Source organism: Furipterus horrens, unplaced genomic scaffold (genome assembly GCF_987537825.1).
Source record: "Furipterus horrens unplaced genomic scaffold, mFurHor1.1.pri manual_scaffold_6, whole genome shotgun sequence".
Lineage (NCBI taxonomy): Eukaryota > Metazoa > Chordata > Mammalia > Chiroptera > Furipteridae > Furipterus > Furipterus horrens.
The window spans coordinates 123687618-123704374 of record NW_028327176.1 but is presented as its reverse complement, the minus strand read 5'-3'; the positions used below and the strand labels follow the sequence as shown (position 1 = coordinate 123704374).

Genomic DNA, 16757 nt, shown 5'->3' with positions numbered 1-16757 from the left:
AGGGTCTCCCTTGAGAAATCAGCTGATAGTCTAATTGGGACCCCTTTGTACATGATTCTTTTCTTCTCTCTTGCTGCTTTTAAGATTCTCTCTTTGTCTTTAATTTTTGACAATTTGATTATAGTGTGTCTTGGAGTGGTTCTCCCTGGGTCCAGTTTTTCTGGAATTCTCTATGCTTCCTGGACCTGTAAGTCTATTTCCTTCCCCAAGTTTGGGAAGTTCTGCTTTATTATATTTTCACTTAATTTTTCAATTTCTAGTTCTTCTTCTTTGCCCTCTGGCAAGAATCTGACAGACGAACAAATAAGAAACCTTTCAGAAGCTCAATTCAGAGCTTTGGTTATTAGGTGGCTTACAGAATTAACAAAAGATTTGGAACAAGACTGGGAAGGATTGAAAGCCACTCATACTGAAATGAATGAAAACACATACGAGACAAGTGGTGAGGAAATAAAATCCAGAGATCAAATCAACAAACCGGAACATAAGGAAGGAACAAACAGTCAACCAGTGCGGAAAGAGGAAACAGAAAGTAAGGAAAGTGAGGAGAGGATCAGAAACCTCTGGGACGGCTATAAGAGATCGAACATACGGATTATAGTATTGCCAGAGAATAACTTTTTATGGCATGTTGTAACACGTGTATCTAAATCTATAAAACTAAGTTGAATTTAAAATAAATATATTCTACAGCATAATTTTATTTTCTCAAGTACCATTTTAAAATGCACTTATGGTTCTTCTTTTGTTTGTTTGCTTCTTTGTTTTTAATAGGACAAAAGCTTCCAGTTCTAGAATTGGCTGTAAGGTATGTAAATCCTCAAGCCACCTCCAGCTGTAAAATTCTATGATGATCAAAAAACAAGGTAAGTCTCTGTTTGAATGTTAAGGAATCCAACTCATGGTGCTATATGTATAAATATGAAAATATGCATAGGAAATGTATTATCATTAATATAGAACTCCTCTTGAAACATAATGTATAGGCATTTGCCAAAAAATGCTAAATTAACTGATGAAATCTCCATCAGCCCAAACTACAGTTTAGAACCTAATCATAAACAACTGCACTACAGTAGTTACTTTAAATGAAAGAACTAGTTTCAAAAATTTATTATTAGAAAACAGTACAATGAATAGTTATTATAACTTCAATACACATTTATTTTAAAAACTATACTTCTTTGCCATAAAAAATAACTTTTAATAATGCAACTACCTGATGAAAACCAGCATATCACATCTTTACTCGTATGATTGTAGTTTTGCTAGTTCTGTAACATCGATGTTTTAAAGTTTGAAGAGCATGTAATTATCTGTTTTCTCCTAATACTGTTCCTGAACATTCTCTGTTAAATGCCTAACGAAGTCTTTTGAGAATTAAAGAAAGTCAAATTAAAGCTACATCCATTTAACTTTACAGTCTGGACATATCACTGTATGAAGTAAAGTGACATTTAGCAGTATTGTGTAACTCAGTCTAAACTTAATTGGTGGTTCTTCTGCTTGTTCTCCTTGACATTCAAAATGAACCATTAAAATGTTTACACTTGAAGGGAGCCAGTTTCCCCATGCTCTTTATGTCTCTTCTCATCCCATCTATTCTGCTTCCTGCTATTGCACTTGCTCCATTTCCTCTCCAGTGGATGATGCCCTGAGAAGCCTCCCATAAGGCAGTGCCACGTGTGCCCAGATGCCTGTCCTTCAGATCCGTGACGAGATAGCTTGTCTAGGAGTGGTGGAGATCTGGCAGGCACTCCATTCATCCCCATATCTCCCAATTCAATAGGGACTTCTGTGTACCCACTTCTATACATCCAGTCAGCCATTCATGTAGTCACCAAATAATTACTACAAGCTCTCTGCTGCCTCATGACCTCTGTGCTTGCTGCCCCCTCTCCCTGATATTCTTCGCCAAATATTCCGGAGTCCATTCCCTTTATCCAGGCTAGTGTTCAAATGTCATGTCTGCAGAGGTCCATCCTGACCATCCTACCTAATGACGTGGTTACACAACATTCCATGATCTCACTACAACTTATTTTTTTTCCACAGCAGTTATTGACATCATTTACATACATCTTTTTTCTTTAGCTTCCTCTAGAGAAGGAAGTACTTTGTTTTGCTACTGCAATATCCACACCATGTAAACCAGGGAGTTGCCATTCAGTATATAAATGCTGAATGAGTGAGTAGCTTTTCTAAGGCTCTGGGCTGGGCCAAGCAGGATATGCATCCAAAAGGAAGTGACACCCCAACAGCAAGGGAGCAAAGACCCCCAAAAAGGACAGGGCTGCATGAAGCACAGGTGCTGTTCTTCCAGTTACCAGTCCCTTCTTTTCCACCCCAGCAGCTGTGTTGTGCTTGCTTTGGGCACTGCTGGTGGGATCTCAAGGCTGGTCACAGGATCAGGGGCAAATGTGAATATCTACTATATATGTAGACTAGACAGATATTTATCCAATCTTTGATTCATTCTCTGCAAAGTTTTGCTCAATAGTTTTGTTTATCTTTTGACTTAAAGATGGGGGAAATAAGCTTTACAGGTAGTTTCCTATCTTCCTCTCTTTCTCATTACCCTCAAACACAGAAACAAGGTGGGACTGAGAGGAGACTTTATTGGACAATGGTCTAGATTGTTCTGTCTTTAAAAACTTGTCTGTTTATTGTTTGCAAAGTAAAAAATTAAGGTATGTCTTTTTTTGGCATGGAGGATTTATTTATGTGTATAGTCCTATTGGTGTATAATGGCCCAAGTTTTTCCTTTCCTTTTTAAATATCAGAACTGCTGATCTGTTCACAGAGGTCCTGCAGTCTGACTGCCAAAAGCATATACAATCAGTGTCAGAACATATACTACTACTAGGAAAAACAGGTCAAAATAATGAATATTCTATATTCTGAGTCTTCTTATCTAACCTAAAAAACTTAAATTATCATATACCTACTTCACTAATTATGCATGTAAATAAGATTTGTACGCAGAAAAATGATATTTCTACTAATCAATTGCTTATCTTTCTTGCTGGTGGCATTTCTCTTTTTTTCCCCTTTTAATTTTTCCTTGCCCATGTACCAAGGCTTCTGAAACTCACTAGCCACAAAATATGTCCTAGAGTGGTATTTCACAAATTGTGTTTGGCTGAAAGATGCTTTATTTCAAGAAAATAAAAATTTCATGGTAATTCGTTTGGTAATATTCATAGTAAAAGCTCTGAAAAGTTCTGTAGCAAATACATATGAATAAATTTGTTTAAAGAAATGTTTCCTATGCCTTTATTTTGAATGCTTTTTTTTCCCCTTTAACAGAACAACAAGATCTAGTGAGACAATGATCTAAGGGGTATTGATTTGGGAAATGCTTCTTTTAGAGCCTTTTGCTTCATGATCTTTATGCCATCGATCCCTTCTTTTCCTTCTCCCAAGTCTCTGCATTTGCCATGACACTACCCATAACTCAGAGCCCATTTCAAACATTCTCATTGGGGACTACCCTGTGTTCCTCTCTCCATCTTCCCTGCCCTTCCTTCTAATAATTATTCTTACTCCATCTACTATATACTAGACTCTGTGCTTAGCTCTCAGGATATAAGACCAGCAGATCCATTAACTACTGTGCAGAAGTTTTAGAGATGGTCCTCCACCTCTAACCCAAGCTAAGGTGATAACTGGCTTGAAACAGGAAAAATTAGTAAATAATCCAGATAACGGGGGATATAGAATTGATTGTGTGTAGAGGAGTAATTGGGGAGGGTTGTTTGATATGCATGACATATTATGGGCAAAGAAGACAGCATTACCTATAGGAATCTGTGAATTTCACTGTATTCTCTTGGGCACAGGGAGAGAAGAGGAGGTTGGCTAGAAGGAGCATGATGGAGAGGTAGGAATTAATGTGATCAGGAAGGACTTTGCATATTAGGCACATTGAATTTATCCTCTAAGCCAGAAGTTCTCAAGCTAGATTGTGCAAATGCATTACCTGGAGCTTTTAAAAATGCCTATTCATGTTCCTGGCATCAATTCAGGTTTAACTTGTCTGGAGTAGGAAGGACCTGCTTTTTTGCTTTTGTTTTTAAACATCACAGGTGATTAAATATGCAGCCAGGGATGAACAAGTGTTGGATGACTTCGGAACTCTGGAAGCTATTGAAAGATTTTTAAAAGTATGAAACATGTTCATATTTATATTTCAGAAATATTATTATACTTTAAAGAAAAACAAAAGGTGTCTAGGATAACACAATGCTGCTTAACTCTGAGAATCCCTGGGACTTACACACTATGCAAGAAACATTTGGTGAAAGAATAAGTAGGAGCCAAACAAAATGTTTGTGGTAGACACTGAAGCCTTGGTTCCAAGGCTGGCCAAGGGAGGAATGGCAGGAAAAGGAAAGAGAGCAGGATAGTATCTCCAGTCAACCTCTTCTGTCAGAAGAACCTTTCTTGATGTGCAGCTCAGTACAGAAGTCAGAAGCATAAGGTTGGAATCAGACAGACCTATGTTCTAATTCCCATCTGACACTTATAATAGTTGACTCTTGGGCAAGTAATTTATTCTCTTTAATATTTATAAATGGTGACATTGATAAGATAAATGAGATAATGCTTAAGAGTCATTTCTCCCTGGGCATAGGCTCAGTCTTTTTAAAATTAAACACCATGGAGTATCAACATGGCAACTCAAAAATGTGTACATAGCTCATAAGTAACCCTAAACTGCACTCCTATGTGAATAGTGAATGAGGAATATTCTCATCAATTAGCATGATAAAGAGAGACTGGAAGGCCTGGAGAGGTCAGACCAGTAGATGGTGTGGCAGGCTGTTGGACTGAATATTGGAGGGTCCAAAATGAAGAAAGATAGAATATATTATAAAATGTTATGGCTGTTTTAATAATTATAAAATATTAACTTTATAGAAACATAGTATTTTCAACTGTCTATCAAATATTTACAAATATTATTACAATGACTCAATATATTAAGTAAAAACAAAAAGAAATATGTAAGCCAAATTAATCAGAATGCAGTAGAAATAGTAATTAATAAGAAAAACAGAAACAATAACCAAAACAATATTGGTTAAGATAAACTAAATATTACAAACATTGCTTTAGGCCTTTATTTGTTAATTTAATGCTGCCAACCACCCTGAAGTATTAGTTATTGTTTGTATATTACAGATGAACGTTAAAGAGGTAAATGAATTGCCCAGCTAATTAGAAGTAAAGTCAGCACTGGAATTCAGGAAGTCTTATGTCAAAACTTTTACCTTAACCACTATTCTGTGCAACACACATTTCTAATAGTTCATTATTAGTGTGTAATAATGCAACACACATAATTTGGTATCCTGCAACTTTACTGAATTCATTTATCATGTCTAACAGTGTTTTGATGGAATCTTTTTGGGATTTTTGTATATATAGTATTTTGTAATCTGCAAAAAGGTGACAGTTTTAATTCTTTCCTTCCAATATAAATACCTTTTATTTATTTTTCTTATTTGATTGCTCTGGCTAGGACTTATAATGCTATGTGAATAAGAGTGATGAGAGTAGGCATCTTTGTCTCACTCCTGATCTTAGTAAAGGGTGGCACAATCCAGAAGATCTGAGTACGCTTCATCACAACCACAAAGCTCACATTCCCAGAGACTCTGGCAGAGTTGAGCCTGTTGCATACAACAGGGGCCTTAATAACACACCCCAACGCCGCCCTTTCTTCTCTACTTTTTTTTTCTAAGTATTTTTATTGATTATGTTGTTACCATAGTCTCAATTTTTTTCCCTTTGCTCCCCTCTGCCCAGTAACCCCCTTCCCTCCAACAATCTCACCCGTCTTAGTTAATGTCCCTGGGTCATGCATGTAAGTTCTTTGGCTTCACTCTTTCCTATATTATTCTTAACTTCCCCCTGCCTATTTTGTACCAACTGATTATGCTTCTTAATCCCTGCACCATTTCTCCATTTGTCCCCCTTCCCTCTCCCAGCTAATCCTCCAAACGATCCCCCTACCTATGATTCTGTTTCTATTCTGGTTTGCTTAATTGGATTTTGTTTTTATTTTTTAGATTCAGTTGTTGATAGTTACAAGTCTGTTGTCATTTTAGTGTTCATAGTTTTGACCTTCCTTTTCTTATATAAGTCCCTTTAACATTTCATATAATAATGGCTTGGTGATGATGAGCTCCTTCAGCTTTACCTTGTCTGGGAAGCACTTTCTCTGCCCTTCCATTTTAAATAACAGCTTTGCTGGATAGAGTAATCTTGGTTGTAAGTCCTTGCTCTTCATCACCTTGAATACTTCTTGCCAGCTCCTTCTTGTCTGCAAAGTTTCTTTTGAGAAATCAGCTGATAGTCTTATAGGCACCCCTTTGTAGGTAACTCTCTGCTTTTCTCTTGCTGCTTTTAGGATTCTTTAACTTGAACCTTTGACATTTTAATTATGATGTTTCTTGGTGTGGTCCTCTTTGGGTCTAGCTTGTTTGGGACTCTTTGCTTCCTGGACTTGTACATCTATTTCCTTCGCCAAATTTGGGAAGTTTTCCTTCATCATTTTTTCACATAAGCTTTCTATTTCTTGCTCTCCCTCTTCTCCTTCTGGCACCCCTATGATTCGGATGTTGGCATGTTTAAAGTTGTCCCAGAGGTTTCTAAGCCTCTCCTCATTTTTTTAAATTCTTGTTTCCTCATTCTGTGCTGGTTGACTGTTTTTTTATTCTTTACATTCCTAAATCATTGATTTGAACCCTGGTTTCAGTCCCTTCACTATTGGTTTTGTGTGAATTTTCCTTTGTTTCATTTAGCCTAGCCTTCACTTCTTCCATTGTGCGTTTGCTGTACTCAAGCATATCTGTCAAGTCTGTGAGCACCTTTATCACAAGTGTTTTGAACTCTGTGTCTATTAGGTTGGCTATCTCTTCATCACTTAGTTCTCTCACTGAAGCCTTGATCTGTTCCCTCTTTTGGGCCATACTTCTCTGTCTCCTCATCTTGACAGGATCCTGTGTTTGTTTGCCTCTGTGTCTTAGGTAGAGCTGTCTCTCCTATTATGTTGTAAGGGGTGGAGCCTTAGGTATTTGTAAGTATGGGGCAACCTGTTTCACCATGTTGTGGTGCTGTATGTGGAGTAGGGGTCTGAGAGGGAACAATGCCGCTTGCTCAGCACTCACCCCTTTTCCAGGCACTTCTCCCAAATCCATATGGGCCTGGCATCTCTCTTGCTGTTGCCCTGGCTGTTGTTCCCTAAGTGGGTGGGTCTGCAGATGTTCTAGGACCATGGGGACTCTTTAAACAAACAGACTCTGCTGAGAGACTGGCCGTTTCTTCGTCCGCCACAACCCCCACTGGTTTGTTTGCAGAGTCAGAAGCAATGAGGCTTTATTTTCTCTGGTGCTGGGACTGTGACCTGCACAGTCTGGTTTGAGGCTAGGAACACTCCCAAGGTGTCCCTCCATACTTTAAAAAATGTGTGACTGTGCTTTCCATTGCCCTGCTGCTGCCGCCGCTTCCACCACCACACTGCATCCTCTCCTCGTTGGCTTCATCCCTTCTACCTGCCTAGATGAGTATTTCTTCTTTGTATCTTTGTTTGTTGGACTTCCATGCTGCTCAACTTTCTGGAACTTCTGATTGTCCCTAGTTTTGAGGTAGTTGTGTTCCTTTTTAGTTGTGGAGACACAACATGTCTGTCTAGGCCTCCATCTTGGCTGGAAGTCCTCTCTTCTCTACTTTTAATCCAAAGAATTTTCATTCTTTCTCAGAGATTTATTGAGATGCTATGTACATTTATTCTACACTCTTAAACCTACATAACTTTAACAACATACTTATACATTACCGCAAAATCCTGCCATATAGCGAAAAATCCATGATAAATAATTAAATATAATATTTTAAAAAATCCCGCAATACAGTGAGGCCACGATAAGTGAACTGCAATATAGAGAGGGACTACTGTAGTAGCATTTTTATAGGCAGTAATCAAAATATCAGGCACCTACTCTCAGGCCTCTTTCCTCCTACTTTACATGCTGCAGTCATCTTGAATGATCCCTATGCCCTTTAGATGAACCATCTAAGGCCTATTTCTTGGCATAGTCAATTGCAATGAAAGTCATATCTACTCCATAACCAACTACTGAAAGTGCCCAATTCTAGAATCTGAAACTCTACCCTTTCAGACCCACTACAGCTTTGCTTCTTTTTCTTTATTTCAGTCCCTGTACTTGTCACTTGACAATCCTAGGCAATCCCAAACACCTCTATCACTATACCTTTTAATTGCTTTTGTTTTCATCTCCCAAGGTTATTGTGATGTAGTTGACACATAATTCTGTATTAAAGTGTTTAGCATAATGATTTGATATGTATATGTATTGTGAAATGATTATCACAATAAGTTTATTTAACATCCATCACCTCACATAGTTATAAATGTTTTATTATTGTATGATAAAAACTTTTAAGGTCTACTCTCTTAGCAACTTTCAAAATATTATAATACAGTATTACTAACTATAGTCACCATCTTCTAAATTACAACCCTGGAATTTATCTTATACCTAGAGATTTGTATCTCTTGCCCTCCTTCATCCATTTCCCCCACCCTTTGAAGTCACCAATCTGTGTTTATGAGTTCAGTTTTTTAGATTCTTCAAATAAATGATATCATACAGTATTTTTCTTCTCTGTATGACTTACTTCACACAGTATAATGCCCTCAAGGTTCAACCATGTCACAAGTGGCAATATTTCATTTCTTATTTATGGCAAAATAGTATTCCATTGTGTGTGTGTTTGTATGCATATATGCATCATGTTGTATCTATTCATCCATAGATGGGCACGTAGGTTGTTTCCAGGTCATGGCTATTGTGAATAAAGCTTCAGTGATCATGGGAATGCAAATTATCTCTCTTAATTTCTGATTTCATTTCTTTTCAATATATGAGGTCTGTCCAGAAGGTGTCCATCCATATAACATGAAAAATAGAGACATTTACTGAAGAAGATACAAGACACAAGAAACATTGTACATAGGACAATGATGCCTCAGTCTCCTTCAAAGTAGGCACCTTGGGACCTCACGCAGTTCTCCCAATCACCATCAGCTGCCCTGTTGTATTTTCCTGAGTCTCAATGATTGTCTGAAATTTCTTCCCTTTCAAAGGTGATTTTAGTTTTGGGAAAAGCCAGAAGCTGCAGGGCGCCAAATATGGGCTATATGGGGTCTGAATCATTTGGGTGACTTGATGTTTCATCAAAAAACTCTGTACAAGATGTGATGCATGAGCAGGCACATTGTCATGATGAAGCTGCCAATCACCAGTTGCCCATAGCTGCAGCCTTCTCAATCATCCAAATAGTTTATGCAGAGGAATGTTCAAGCTTAACGCAAAATTTGTTGCAGATTTGTTGCTCTACTTGCTTAGTCATTTTGAATGTGACGGCCACACAGTACACATGCTCACTCAATGGCATCTACTGCCCCCACTGACTAGTACAGTGAAGTCATCATTGTTCATGCATGCATATTCCAGTCCACTCTCCTTGGCTGCCAGGTTACATCATGTTGCACAAACCATTCTCATTGTATTAACAAGGGATGGATTTTTTCTGGATAGGCCTTATATACCCAGAATTAGAATGGCTGGATAATACGGAAGGTCTGTTTTTAAGTTGTTGGGGAACTCCCATAGCAGCTGCACCAATTTACATTCCCGTCAACAGAGCATTGAAGTTCCACTTTATTCATATCCTTGCCAAATCTCATCTCTTATCTTTTTAATGACAGTCATTCTAACAGATTAGAGGAGATATCTCATCTGAGTTTTGATTTACCTTTCCCTTATTATTAGTGATGTTGAGCACTTTTTCATGTACACATTGGTTAATTTCTGTCTTAGAAAAAAACATCTCTGTAGTTTCTTTCCCTATTCTTTAATTTGATTTGTTTTTTTGAGATTGAACTGTATGAATTCTTTATCTCTTTTGAATATTAACACTTTATCATATATGATTTGCAAATATTTTCTCCCACTCCACGGGTGTCCTCTTCATTTTACTGATGGTATTCCTTTGTTGTACAGAAGCTTGTTTATTTTTGCTTTTGTTTTCAATCCATTTCTTTGTATTCCTTCAATAAGTGTCTTTTAAAGTACCAAATACGTACCTTGTGTGTCTCCAGATTTTTCAGAAAAAGGTAGTCACAAATTAGTCTTTTTCCTTAAAATCATTCTTTTTAGGCATGCAAAGGATTTTTGCATAAAGTAGATGTGGTGAGGAGATGTAGATTCCTATGTTCTTTAATTTTCTTCTCTTTAATTCTGAGTGAATCACAGCTTACAAAACTTGTGGTGTGTGTTTCAGGGTCAGTGAGAGTTGCAGTTCATGGGCTGCTTCATTTCCATTTAAAGTGAAAAGAACCCTCATTCAATATACACATTTATCTTTTTCATAGGCAAGTTAGAAAAACAGAATAATGGATAAGACATTTTTACTAACCTCAGTACATACAAAGAAAAACACATGTAAACAAAATGGATTACAATTATTCACAATAAATGTGTTCATATCTATCACACAAAGGGAGAGGTAGGAAGGATGTGGGTGCTTCTGCCCGCGGTGATTAGAGGAGATTTCACAGAAGGCAGTTAGGTTTTAATTGCATCAGAAAATTGTTCAGAAAAAATATGATTTTACTTGCCACGTGAAACAAACTAAAAGCAGGAAAAGATATATTATTAAAATACTTATGTAATTTTCTCATGATACTGAAGTGACTCTGATGACTTCTTTAAGTACTGACAGACCTTATCATGACAGCCAATAAAACTATAGGAATATACTCTAATGCTTATGAAAAAAGTACGAATTAATCATATTTAAGTAACATTTTATTGCTAGCATAGTCAAATACAGAGGAAATAATTAATTTATTTTCTGTACTTCCTGAAAACTTCTCTTGAATTAATTATAATCTAAGGCCAAGAACTGTGACAGCAGCTATACACCTGGTTCCTCCACAGCTATCTGCGCCTGTTTATACACAGTGACTTCATGCATCACTTCGGAACTTGTAGAGGGAGCAGAACTGATTCTTTTATTTAAGCACATTTTTCATTAACTCACCAAAAATAAAAAAATAAAAAATATAAGGCAATGCTCCTTTCTACCACTAGTAAGACCATAGAACCCTTAGGCATTCTTGTTAGAAATTAATTCCCCAAGATTCCTCCAGTCCCTCACTAAAGAATCTATGAAGGCAAAAGTGAGAGGCTGACTGAGCAGGATAGAGAAACATAATTCACAGCCTGCTCCCCCGACCCCCAGTTCTCCTGAACTTGTCAAACAACAGGGTGGGGATCTGGGAGCACTGATGCTGTATATAGGACAAGATGTAGCAAGAGCTCTGGATATTGTCAGTGCTCAGCACACTAGTGTTACTATATCCCACAAACTTATCAAAGCCCTATGGCCAAGAATACAGGATTCCAGTTGGGGTCAATAGAAAAGCATTAAACACAGGTGCTATAATCTGCTCTCCAGCAGAGGAGTGGAACGGGTTATTTTATTGTCACCTAAGTGCACAATGACCAGGGACATGGATAACTGACTTGGGCATTTGTGGAGAAATCCCTGTCAGATCCAATGATAGTTTTTCATTAGAAGATAAGGAAAAGGTTAAGGCCAATTAAACAAATGAAAATATAGATCCCATGAGAACCAGTGAGGTGGTACAGAAAAGAAATAGTATCCTACATACAAAGAGGAAAGGAAACATCTTACCAAAGAAACCAGAATAAGTAGAGAGAAGATGGTTAAACAAGTTCAGTGGCATCAAAGGATACATGTCCATTATAAAATGGTGAAAGCCAATAAAAGATAAAATTACAACATACTGAATTATAAAAAGTATGCACACAGTGAAATAAAAATGGAATGTTATGAAATGAGGAAAATTCATAAGACAACTAAAATTCCAAAAGGAAAATTGAAATCTATGTCGAAGGTACTAAACTCGTCGTCGGCAGCCGTCCGTCTCGAGAGACGATGGTGTAGCTTCTTAAGAGTCTATCTGCACCGCCGAGAATGGCTGTGCAGTCCGACTCGGGAGTGACACGGTATCTGTCTCCTCCCGTGTTGAATCGACATCTTGCGATGACGCTGGAGTGTCCTCTCCAGTGAAGCTGAAGCTACAGAGCCTGGGCAGGGTGATATGGAGGGTCTGCTGTTGCCCATGCAGCAGACCCCCCCTCTCTTCGCAGCTGAAGGGTCCAAGGGAAAGACGGAGTCAATACAGCTTGGCTTCAGGTGCGCCGCAGGAGTTGCCGGTGTTGACTACAACGTCAAACCGCCTTAGGGACTCCGGCTCCGGATTTTCTGTCGGGGTTTACTCCCTTAGCCTTTCCCCTGAAGAGGTATGCCGCAAGGCAGCGGAGGTTTTTTGGAGTCAGAGTTTTCCTTCTCTGATGTGCCCTGACTGGAAGATCGAACCAGCGACACTTAGCTCGCAGGCCGACGCTCAATCCACTGAGCCAAACCAGCCAGGGTGAACTAAACTAGAGAAGCAATATTATAGAAAAGTGAATAAATAATGAAGGAAGAACTTGAGAAGTTCACTTGACATGTAATAGGGTAAGTACAAAGAGAAGGATCATCTTTGGGAGTGAGAAATAGTAAGACTGAATAATACAAAGATGATCCATTTGACAGCGCTGAAGCTGTCCCAACCAGAGAATTTGCCAATCCTTGCTGACCAACATCTTGGGTTTTACCCAGATACCTCTACCCAGGATAGGAGACAAAGGCTGTTGCCTGACCAGGTGGGATTTTGGAACTGAGGCACCCACATGAGAATAAGGCCATCAAAAGTCTCCATCAGTAGGTAAACTAGGAAAACAAAACAAAACTCAAAAGAGTGAGAGTATGAATTCTTGCCTGCAACACTTGGTTCCCAGTAGAGAGGAGAAAAGAAAAAAGACTTTCTGAAAATTTGGAGCCATAAACATACCTTCACAATTTGTAGATTAATTTCATATATACCTTAAAATTTATATAGTCTTATTCCTTGTATGTTAAGTCCTTAAAGCCATTTGTACTGCTGCTTTTTCCAGGAGACTAGGGAAAGAGATCTTGGACTACTTTTCATTTTCTATTATCAATATAATATAAATACATATTATGTTAAGTCCATATAATGTAAATAATTATAAAATATAAAACCACTGTCTTTAACTTCTTTCTTCAACACATGGCAGGGACTTGGGGATAGATTCAGGTGTGGTCATTGTTATAAATATACTCTGATATATTCACCACATATTTCAATTTGGGAATCAAAAACATGTGTCAAATTACTGATTTACTGATATATTTATTTAATGTTTTGTATTCACCCTATCATTCTTTAACATAAGATTTCAATTTGCAATGCATACTTCTGAATTAAATAAGCAGAAAGTTAGAAAGCTTAGAAATTTTAATGAGTTTTATAGAGAAAGAAGTTGTCTGTATTTCAAGAGGGAGGAAATTAACCCCAATTCACTATGCATTGAAGGAAGGCTTCAGTTATGTTTTGAAGGCTTTGAAAGACATTTTACTGTGACATTTCAATGCAGATAGAGAGCCTCTGTTTGCAGGTTTAAAAATAATCAGGAATTCCAAATCTAAATTTTAGAACGTGCCTTATCATCATGAACTCTACTCATAAAAAATTATTAATATCATGATTCCAAAATCTATACATAGTGATTGTGTCAAAAGGAAGACAAACTCAAATTCATGAGCCATTTACACAAGCATCAGTAGTGTCACCATGCTTTGTGAGGGCATCTCCTTCGTACAACCCTTGAGACGCTTTCCAAAGTAAAATGGGAAAGTGGCTGAAAGTGGAGTGATGATGACGCACTCTAGAGTATCCATAAAACAAATGTCGGATTGGCTGCCTCTCTAAATCTTTGATTCAACTGCCTAAAAATTAAAACAAACAAACCAAAAAACATAACCACCAAAGAGCAGCTGCATTTGATTTTAGAATTATGCTCTGAGGAAAAGATTTCCAAAGCTACTAAACTAGTTAAACTAGAATGGAACCCAGGGCTTCCAACTGACACTATATTCTCTTTCCACCCATTTTACTAATTCTATTACATGTCTGACTTCACCCATGATCAAATCATGAGTAAATGAATGTCAGTTCATCATTTTTAAGAAATAATAAATTCATTTTTATATTTTGAGGTCATAGCTTCTTCTGATATAGCATCTGAAATTAGAACATACAGACCATTATAATTGTCACAAGTACAATACATAGAAATGTGTGGCCTTTAGTGATAAATCATCTTGGTCTTTATCTTTGATACATTGATTATGACCCCTAAAGAGAGACTGAAATGGTTATTTTGAACCACTTGTTCTTTAATAGACTTCATTTTATTTATTTATTTATTTATTTATTTATTTATTTATTTATTTACCCTCATATAAGGACATTTTTTCATTGCTTTTTTTTAGAGAGAGAGGGGAAGGGATTAAACAAGGGACAGAGAAACACCCATGTGAGAGAGAAACATTGACTGGTTGCCTCCCATATGTGCCTGAACTGAGGATCATGTGTGCCTGGTCTGGGAATGGAACTGGCAACCTTTCAGTTATGGGACGACATTCTAACCAACTGAGCCACACTGCCCTGGACCACTTGTTCTTTAATAAAATTTAAAAAGAATGGTCTGCCTACATTTTTAGAGCACCTTTAGAGCTTTCTCCTTGGTTGGTTTTCTTCAACAGGCCTATGGCTTTGAATTGAAACAGAAAAAGAGTAATTAAAATTACCAAGAATTTAATGAGAATTATGTGATAATAGAGAGAATTTTGTAAAATAAGGCATCTTTAATTGTTCTAAAGAAATTTTACTTTTACACAAAAATAAAACATTCAGTTATTGGTTCAGTGTTAACTTCTCAGCAAAATCATCTCAGTGGAAACTGTATTCCTCAGAAATACTTAGTATGATGGTGATTTAATTAAATTAACTAATTTATTTATTTTCATTTGTTTTATTGTCCTATTACAGTTGTCCTATTTTTCCTCCATTGCTCTCCTCTGTCCCACCCACCTCCCCCCTCTCCCACAGTCAATCCCTACCCTGCTGTCCATGTCCATGGGTATACTAAGACCCTTGCTCTTCATTCCCCTTCATCCCCCTCCCACCTCTCCTCTGGTCACTGTCAGTCTGTCCCTTGTTTCCATGCCTCTGGTTCTATTTTGTTCATTTGTTTGTTTTGTTCCTTAGATTGCAGTATTAGGTGAGATCATATGGTTTTGTCTTTCGCCACCTGGCTTATTTCACTAAGCATAATAAATAGTCATCACTTACATGGCATTCAACCACAAAGCATTTATTTGAATAAGTACAGTACATAAAGCTTCAGCAGGTCTCTAAAAAGCTAAGTAAGTTTTTTAAATCATCTCATCACCCCAGAAACTTAAGATAGTCAATTTTGTGAAATAGCATTAGGAACAGAAAAAAAAACCATGATTCCTGATGCCTAAGAGAATCAGAATTCATGTTTGTTTTCCCACTCCCACCTCCGTTCCTCTCCTGCTTTCTTTTCTCACTTCTTGCCAGGGAAGGTAGGTTTCTCTCAGAGTTTTGACCATTCATGCTCCTCATGCATAGCTACATGACCATGACCACTACTAAAGGGACTGGAGGAAAAAACATCTCAAGGATTCCTGCCATACTTTCCAACTCAGAAATGCTGCATTCCCAGTCCAGTTGCCAGAAACATGTTTCTGTCCAAGCTTTTGCTGCCTTCAAGCACTGTACAGTGCCTTGAATAGAGATGATCATAGATCAAATCCCAGATATAAAAGAGAGGAAAAATGGGAATTATTCCATATGGGTTTTGTTCACATTTTATCCTCAACAATTCACCTGCTATTTTTTTTTTTTTTTAACTTCAGAGTCCTCAGGTAGTTGCTTTTTGTATTTTTTTCCAATTTTTTTAGTTTCATTAGTGGGAGAGAGACTACAGTGGTTTGTTCTGTCCCATTGAGCATCCTAAGTCAATTTTTGGGTTTTGAATTGTAAAAACTTAAAGGTTTTATTATGCAAAAGTGAACTCATAAAGCAAGCATAGTGTATGTGATTGATGGCCTCCCACGACCAAGCTTTCAGCCTCTTCAGATGCTCAGGGCCACGGCCACACAAGGAAATTCAGACACCACCACCAGATTGATTTTGGTATCTCTTCAAAGCGTTTCTTAAATATTTGTCCAGGATTTATGCTGAGGTGAGGATGAACATTATAAACTTATAGTCGTTGAGTAAAACGAATATCTCTGTGAATATCCATACCTGTGTTCTATAGAATATGGTTTAGAGACCATCAGTTGTCAAACATAATACCTGGAAAACTGTACTTGAACATGATTCTAATATCATTAATTTTTAAATAAATGCATATTAATGTCAGTGGAATTTTATATTTTAAGCTTTATATCTTGTTGAATAGTAATAATAATAGCAGCCAGCAGTCACTGGGCACTTACAATGTCAATTTTGCTAAATGCAAATACAGATTACTTAATGAAACCCACAAAAACTGGAAGTGATAGTAGTACTGTTAGTTTCTAAGGAGGAGAAAATTTGAGGCTTAAAAAAATTATTTTTATTTAATCCTTAAATATTTATATAATTATTTCTAAAAGCTAAGGACCTTCTAAAAACATTACTGGAATGG

General features: G+C 37.3%; 1 protein-coding gene across 1 annotated transcript in view; it reads right to left on the bottom strand.

Moving 5' to 3' along the window:
• Nucleotides 1-16757, bottom strand: part of MEI4 (meiotic double-stranded break formation protein 4) — a 153259-nt gene that overhangs the window by 20167 nt on the left and 116335 nt on the right. The window lies entirely within an intron of this gene.